The 8,428-nt window shown below is 37.6% G+C and overlaps 1 long non-coding RNA gene across 1 annotated transcript; it reads right to left on the reverse strand.

Annotated features, from left to right (window-relative positions):
- Positions 1-1,160: 1,160 nt before the first annotated feature.
- LOC126596624 (uncharacterized) lies at positions 1,161-8,428 on the reverse strand. The gene is made up of 2 exons (XR_007614003.1): positions 8,090-8,428; positions 1,161-2,262 (listed from the first exon to the last, which is right to left on the reverse strand). It is a non-coding gene; the product is annotated as an uncharacterized LOC126596624 (long non-coding RNA).

The following is an 8,428-nucleotide window of genomic DNA, read 5'->3' on the forward strand; positions in this document are numbered from 1 at the left end:
ACTCAGGTTCAGGAATAGGTGGGTTACGATCTTGCTGATTCCTATTCCTTATCAAAGTCCTTTCAAAATCGTCGTCAAAGTCCAAGAGATGCTCACGAATTGGATGAGAACTTCGAGTCATAAACTAGTACCTAAAACAAGAAAACAAACAAGGTCAGTAACTATCATAAAAACACACGAAAATAAACAAAAAAGAAATAACAAGGGATTAGCAATGCTAATCCCCGGCAACGGCGCCAAAAATTTGATGCGAAAATTACTTAACACACAAATTAAACCCTCTTGTTGTCAATTGTAGTAAAGAATGTAAGTAGGGATCGTTCTAGGCCGGGGATTAAGAGGGATTGCTAAAACACCTGAAACTGACTTAAAAACGTAAAATTAAGTTTAAAACACTAAACTAGACTCAAAAGATGCAATACAAACTAAAAAGACTCAAATCAGCTTAAAACAATGAATTAGACTCTAAACTGACTCTAGGGATGGTTTTGGACGAAATTAGGTTCTAACTTGACTCAAGACACTTAAAAACACAAATCAAACATATTTTGACTAATAAAAAACTTTAAAGTAAAGGGGGATTTGATTTTGACGAATTTGAAAACAAAACAAACAGATTGTAAACTAAAACAGTTTTTTGGACGAATTTGGGTAAACTATGGATGATGGGCTAGCTAGAGGGTTCTTCTCCACACATGACACACTTGCACATAAATCAATTTTCAGTTGTTCTTTCGATAAATCATGAAACTCAACACCCCAGGTTAATTAAGTCCGCTTAAATTAACCTTCAAGTTCTCCTTAAGTTATTAAATTAGATGGGAAAACGCATACAACAATTCAAGCATTCTTCAAAAGTCCTTTACGTGAACAGCACAATAAAGATACAATCAAAGATCATTAAGCATTATGAAAACTATAAGTATTGACGAGGCATTCGTTACTATGATGAGCATGAAACTCCTGCCAAGAATTCATTTAACGCGATTGTTTATAAGTGACCTCCACTACTTGTGAATACAAGTCTGTAACTATTAGGTGAAACTCCCTTATACTCTAGCATCATATTCATGCATGCAAACTAAGTGTGCAATCTTAATAAACATACATGAATAAGTTAACAATCAAGCAGCTAAACAAATTGAATTCACAACTTATGAAATCACAACTGAAGGTAATCAATTCATATTGCAAGTATGTTCATGGCTTTGAATTTCCCCCTATCTAAGGGGGGTTTAGTTACTCATAATTGCAACAAAAGCAGAAAATAACAAAGTAGATATTGAAAGCAAGAACAAAGTACACCTAAAATGCTCCAAAGTTTCAAGCTTGAAATGCCAAGGACCTTTGTTTTCACCACCTTGTTGCAGCACAAGTATCTAAGGATGTGTATGGATTTATGGAAAGGTTATGAATGTATTTAGGTTGGATGGATGCCACGGCAAGGGGAAGGGAATGTATGGATTTGTGTTTGATTTTTGGTTGGATGAATGCCACAGCAAGGGAATGGAATTGTATGTGTTTGTGGGATGTGGGAATATATGGATGAATGTAAAGTGCTCACGGCTAGGATGGATCTCCTAGTTATGGTGAAGGGTGGATGTATTTATAGGCTAGGGAGAGGACCACCATCTAATTAAGGTGGTAGTGGTGTATGTTGTGGTAATGAGTGGATGTAATGGGTGTAGTGGGTGCATGTTTGGTAATGAGTGGATGTAATGGGTGTAGTGGATGAGTGTTTGGTAATGAGTGGATGTAATGTGTGTAGTGGATGAGTGTTTGGTAATAAGTGGATGTAATGGGTGTAGTGGATGAGTGTTTGGTAATGAGTGAATGTAATAGGTGTAGTGGATGGATGTTTGGTAATGAGTGGATGTAATGGGTGCAGTGGATTTGGTAATGAGTGGATGTAATAGGTGTAGTGGATGGATGTTTGGTAATGAGTGGATGTAATGGGTGTAGTGGATGGATGTTTGGTAATGAGTGGATGTAATGGGTGCAGTGGATGGATGTTTTTGGTAACGAGTAGATGTAATGAGTGCAGTGGATGGATGTTTGGTAATGAGTGGATGTAATGGGTGTAGTGGATGGATGTTTGTAGTTGTAGGTCAACACACTTGCACACACACATACTGATTTCTAGCCTTCAAATCTTCAAAAACGTCCATCCTCATGTCTCCATGCTTGCACTATCCAATCTTGGCCCAGAAATGCTCCAAAATGCTCCAAATAGCACTTTGTTGCTAACTTTGTTATTTGAACCTACAAACACACGAAAATAGCTTAAAGTACTAAAATAACTAGAATTAAACTAATTAAATGCCAAGAAACAAGCTAACTAAGTTGCATAAATATGCTCCTATCACCTACTATTACCCTTTTATTAATATACTTTAAGTCGGATAGTTAAGGCGGATAGTATTGACCAAATTAGTTGGGCATTTAGTGTTGTGTCATATTAATTTGTCCATCAAATAATATGTCGGACTATAATAATTTTTTTAAAAAAAAAATCATTGTTGTAGGCATAATTTACTGAACAATCATTGAGACCAGAAAGAGAGAGGGGGTGCGGCATAGAGAAAGATGTGTAATTGTGAGGTGTATGTTATCTCACCCCATTATGCCTTTATTTATAGTAGTAGGATAGATTAAATCCTTATCCTAATAGTTTTACAACTCTAGAATCCCACAAGGATATCCCAGATATAATAGCATTTACACAATCACATTCCTAATCTAATAAGACTGCAACACTCCCCATTGAGTGTGTAAATACTCAAACAAATAGTGCATCAGGTCTTCAGCGATGAAATAAGTACAGTTGATGAAGTCGTCGGCACAATGAGCGAATGTAAGTCTCAAATCAACGGAAGAATGCATAAAAGGTAAAACTCACAAAACCTCGTTATGGTAAAATTCAAGGTGGGATAAAAACCCATAGACTCAGGAAAAAAGTGAGAAGTTGCATTAAGTCAAAACTATACGTCTTCTGGACGCAAGTTGAAGAGCTCACAAGGGTATGACCAGCTCAGGATGGGTGCCTCATCAAAACCTAGTCAGGTAGCAAAAACCCAGTGGAAAAAATGCTTCTAAGTGTAGGGAAAAAGAGTACATTAAGGTCAAGCGAGTATACTTCTAGATACTCCCCTTGAGTTTGACATAACTTCCAAATGAGAACTACAAACATTGCATATGAATAGTTAGGCATACCAATTCCTCGAACAAGTTTTTGGAAGGTTGACTTCAGTAGTGACGTCGTGTAGAGGTTGTCAAGGTTGTCTAGGATCGGCTTGCATGACTTCAATCTCCTGATGCTTTACTAATGTGATGTAAACACGATATGTGTTGGCGTTGACTTTGTTGGTGTATCATGTCCTGATCGGGTTGATACATGCGGCATAGTCTTCAAAGATTGTCGTTGGGACTCAACAATGGATGAAAACAACAAGTAATTTGAATATGTTCAACAAGAGATCTCAACCATGTTTCACGTGCAGCGTACTGAAGTGAGATGAGTCTTGGAACGATTCGAAGATTTCGCAACTAAGGTCATATCGTGGACCTCCAAGATATTGCGATATCCCTAACGGTAAAGACATAACCATTTGGGAATGTCTCTTATGTGGGTTTGATAAGTAACCAGCGTCAGCATAACAAACAAGGAAAACATCATTCCAAGGATTAAAGGGGATCAGATCTGTTCGGGATGTGTTGGGATTAGCCCAAATCCGTAGTACCTTTCAGGGTAGCGGAAAAACATCTTTAATATCAATTCAGTAGATGCATGTAGGCGCGATGCTTTATCTTTACCAATAAATCAACAGTGAATGAGATGTCTTATCTAATGCAATAAGCTAAGTACAACAAAGCCCAAAGTTGAACTTACATATAGAACTTCAGATTCCATAATCTCTTCAAGGGTCTCATTTGCATATAGCGTTGGAAGATCATAGGTATACTCAAGGGTAACACCTTTAAGGTGTAATTCGACTGGTAGACCAAAGTACTGTCAGAACAATGCTTCAACTTCAGGTTAAGGCATAAATGAGTTTTCCCAAGATCCTATATCTCAAATTTCGTTGTTGGTGCGAGCCAGTTTTCTCAAGCTCTTTTAGAGTCTTAATGTTCATGTCATGAACATAAACTGTAACTCTAGCAATTCAGAATAAGACTTCATAATTTAACATGCAAGGGCATTCATTCATATCCCTGACTGATCAAATAATCACTTAGACAGGTATACCATATTTGCTGGATTACTTCAATCCATAAATGAACGCCTCAAAATGAGTTAGAAGGGCGTTATGTGGTTTTGGAACTATTTGAACTAGTCCATGTAATTCTTCGGGAAGTTACATGTAAATCTCCGTATCAATATCCCCATGGAGAAACACTAACCACATTTCATATTGCTGCAACCAATCACAGGGCGTTTGAGAGAAATCTTGCGCCGTAAGACGTGTATCATGTTGCACTATTTCATTAATCTCATTACGTTTCTTTTCCCACTTGTAACATAACAGGGTTACCTTGGGCAATGTAGGAATGATAGGTCCAAACACACTTTGGTAAGGAATTAAAACCTGGATTGTAATTTCGATTGTCCAATCAGTTCTACATTATCACTAATCAACGGAACATAGTTCGATATTGTCACTTTTCATTTATGTCTGTAGTTACCATAAAAGTGAAAACATCATCGATGATAATTTCATTCCAATTTCATTATCTTATCCAAACTAGTATACTGGACCAAGGACTTCAAGTCTTAGGAGTAATCCGGATTAATCTCATGAGATGGAAATGATTTGAGACAGTGATCGAGTATGGATTCATTGTGTGCCGTAACCTTTCTCTTATAGGGAAGTGAATTCTACGAACTGAGTGATTTGTCGTGCTTCAGACTGAGATAGATTGATTGGCTATCCACCTGTGTACCGGATTGTCTAACAGGGACGACCAAACCATCCACTATGGGCGACACATCATTTACAGATGTTGACTCGACTTTCTCTAAATACGTCTATCCATCCAGGCATGTTTGCAGCTGGTATATGATCTCGTCACTTTAGCTAGATCAGAGGAATGCATCTGGAGCAACATTCTGAAAGTTAGAATTTATCGCACTTGCTTATCACACTTGTGCAGTACGGGGATCGAGATGAGACATGATGAGTAACGTCCACGCAAATTCGCGATGTTCTACAAGAACGTTGACATTCTTATCTCCCTCTAATGGCGAGAAGATTGTCTCATTGAAGTGACAATCTTTAAATGAACGGTAAAAAGATCACTTGTAAAGGCTTTAAGAGAGCTAGTACGAAGAATAATCATAATCGACAAAGATTCACATCCTTTTTTTAGGACCATGTTGGTATGTTACGGCAAGGTAACTTGGCACATAGAATGCACACTCAAATACGTAAGTACGAAACGTCAAGTTCGTACCCAGTAACCAACTGTAACGTCGAATTCGTTAGGTGGCAATAGGCCTCAAGGTGAACCAACATAGCTACATACAAGATTGCATAGGCCTAGGCAGAAACTGAAAGCTTGGTGCGTTCACCAAGGTCTGGGCAATCATTTAAATTGCGGCTTATGATCACTTTACAAGACTGTTTTAGAGTGAACATGAGAATTCAATGTTCAATTATAAACCTAAAAAACGTGCAATACTTATTGAAAACCTTTTATATAAACTTTTCGGCATTATCCAGTCTTCCAAACTTTATGGGATAAGTAGGGTGGTGAACCCTTAAAATCGGCCAGGAGGTTTAGCAGCATTGTGTGTGGACAAACATGTAACCAGTTTGTCGATTCATCAATCAAAGCCATAAGTATTTATATGGTCCATATTTTGGTTGGATTAGTCCATATAGATCCCCTGGATCCACTATGAAAAAAAATGTGGTTTCATATCTTTACTAGGGATGATTTAAAAAAGCAATTTCCCCAACAAGCAGGCTTGGCAAAGTGTGCTTATAAGCATAGAATTCTTACTTCAAGTAAGGAGATGCGGCATGACATCATTATTCGATCTAAGTGTCCCAAAATGTCATGCCAAGGCAAGTAAATTGTTCAATCACCAGGTTCTAGGCCGGCCACATGTGGCGTGTTCCTAGTTGGGAGATAACTTATTGGCCCTAAAATAAAGCTTCAAGCTCATATTTGGAGATGATGCAAAGATATTTAACTTTTTTTTCTTCAATGGTTTCATTCATGATTATTGTCATCTTAAATATCCTTAAGACTCAACGATGTTCTTCTTGAACATGGAGAATATAAGGTCTCTTAAATGGTAATTTAGTACCATTCATACAACGAGGAGTGTGCCAATGCTCTTAATCAGGTTGGATAAAATCGTTGCTAGAGAGGTGATTTAGGTATAAAGTTAGTGTGCATAGTATGACATTCATCCAGACAACTGACTTTCCCACATTTGTACCTAATCACGTGTTTAATTGAATTTGGTCACATGTATACAAGAAACATGATTCAATTAGCTCATATTCGAAGACAATATCGATAAGATTATCCATAACTAAAACAAACACCAAACTTGAGTCCAAGAACACACAAAAAAATGTTCACAAAGCAAACCAAAGTTACTAAGGGGATTCGGCCAACATGGCCATCCACGTCAAAATTATGCTCTTCCAACAGTGTTTGATAGAGCAAAATTAGTTTTACATACTGACTACGAGAATGGTACTCCTCAACGACATTGGTAGGGGCACGAATAAGTGCATAACCAATGATCTATTCCATCGAGACGAAAGTAGATTTTACAAGGTTGAGGTTCGGGAATATTATCCCTTATTCTTGAAGTTTTAGGTCTTAGGTGCCAAGGATCATGCTTCGTGCATGATGCCACACCTTGGTAGACCCTGATTCTACCATATGTTGTAAAAACAACCTCGATATTAGATTATGAGAAAGACAGTGTCATGCCCCGATCTCGAAGTACGTTCAGGATCAACACATGATGTCACCAAATACCCATATCTCTAACATACCCCGCCTTCGTGATATGTACAAAGCGTAGGTTAAGAACCGACTGCGTAATAATTTTTTGTATAATTTGTGGATGTTATACAATTTGTGGCTGCATCTAACATCCTCGTTAGGCTGCCTACATACCCTAAACAGGGATTAAGCCATTCGTAGTTCACCAAGCCATCAAACACACCATCATCATGTGTTACATTTCCCTCTAAACTACAGCAAACCACCAAACAACCAACAACATAAATTCAAAAACTAAAATCAAATTAATCCATACTTAGTCATAATTTAGCATGAATCTATGAAGCACTCATCTTTCGTACACTTCACCGAATGTGCCACCACATAGCTGCTTCTTAAACATCCATCTTGAAAACTAAATGACTAACCCAAGATGCTGGATAATTTAATAAATAATGGTACAAATATAATGGAAAAATGGACTTTTAGAAAGAGCACTGACTACCTTGTGCAATCTTATCTGAAGATTTCATTTCATATGTTATATATATTTATATATAGAGAAAGAGATAGACATATATACTTCTAATGGAATGCTTTTGGTTAATTATACTTGAGCACAGTGCCATACCCTAAAGCCGATCCTCTCAATCTCAGAGGAAACTACCTCTGCTACATCTTTCTCAAACCATTTAATCAAGTGTATGTCATGAACAGATTATCACTTTGATCCAAAAAGAACTATAAATGGGTATCAAATGAATTGAACCAATAGTTATATCAACTTTTATATCGAAGCAGTCCATTCAGCTTTTGTATAGATGACAAATAAAAACAAGCATATGCATAATACTAGTCTTGAAAAACAGGGCTAATATATGACAGGTAATTGACTCCACCTAATAATTGATGTCATACAAAATATCACCTTCAGGTATTATATCAACTAGGGTTTAGGTATTGGCACAAACATCAACTGCATATAAGACTAATTTCCCGTAGTAGCATCTAAATAAATGACCATATAAGGAATCAAGAGAATCAAAGAATAATTACCAAGGCTTTCCACCCATTGGAAAACAACATACAAAACCATGTTTATTTCATGATTTAGACTCACCTTCTTCGACCCTCTTCTGCCTTTTCTCATCCTTGCCTTCTTTGTCACCCTTTCTCCCTCATTTAGTTCTAGTTGTCCTGTGTCTCCACTTACACAACTGGATTTAAGCTGGGGTGTAGAGTCGATCTATACCATAGGGAGATGGGTTGGAAGATGGAGGAAAGCAAGATGTGATGGTGATCACAGCAAGATGAATTTGGGAGAGGTGGTGGGAAGTGACGAGTTCTTTCCCTATGCAACCCCAACCAAAAATGAGAGAGAGGGAAGAAAGAGTTCTCTAGAGTTCTCTCACCCTCCTCGGAGAGAAAATGCAGGAAAAAGAAAAGGCGTGGGCCCATA

This window comes from Malus sylvestris, chromosome 13 (genome assembly GCF_916048215.2).
Source record: "Malus sylvestris chromosome 13, drMalSylv7.2, whole genome shotgun sequence".
Lineage (NCBI taxonomy): Eukaryota > Viridiplantae > Streptophyta > Magnoliopsida > Rosales > Rosaceae > Malus > Malus sylvestris.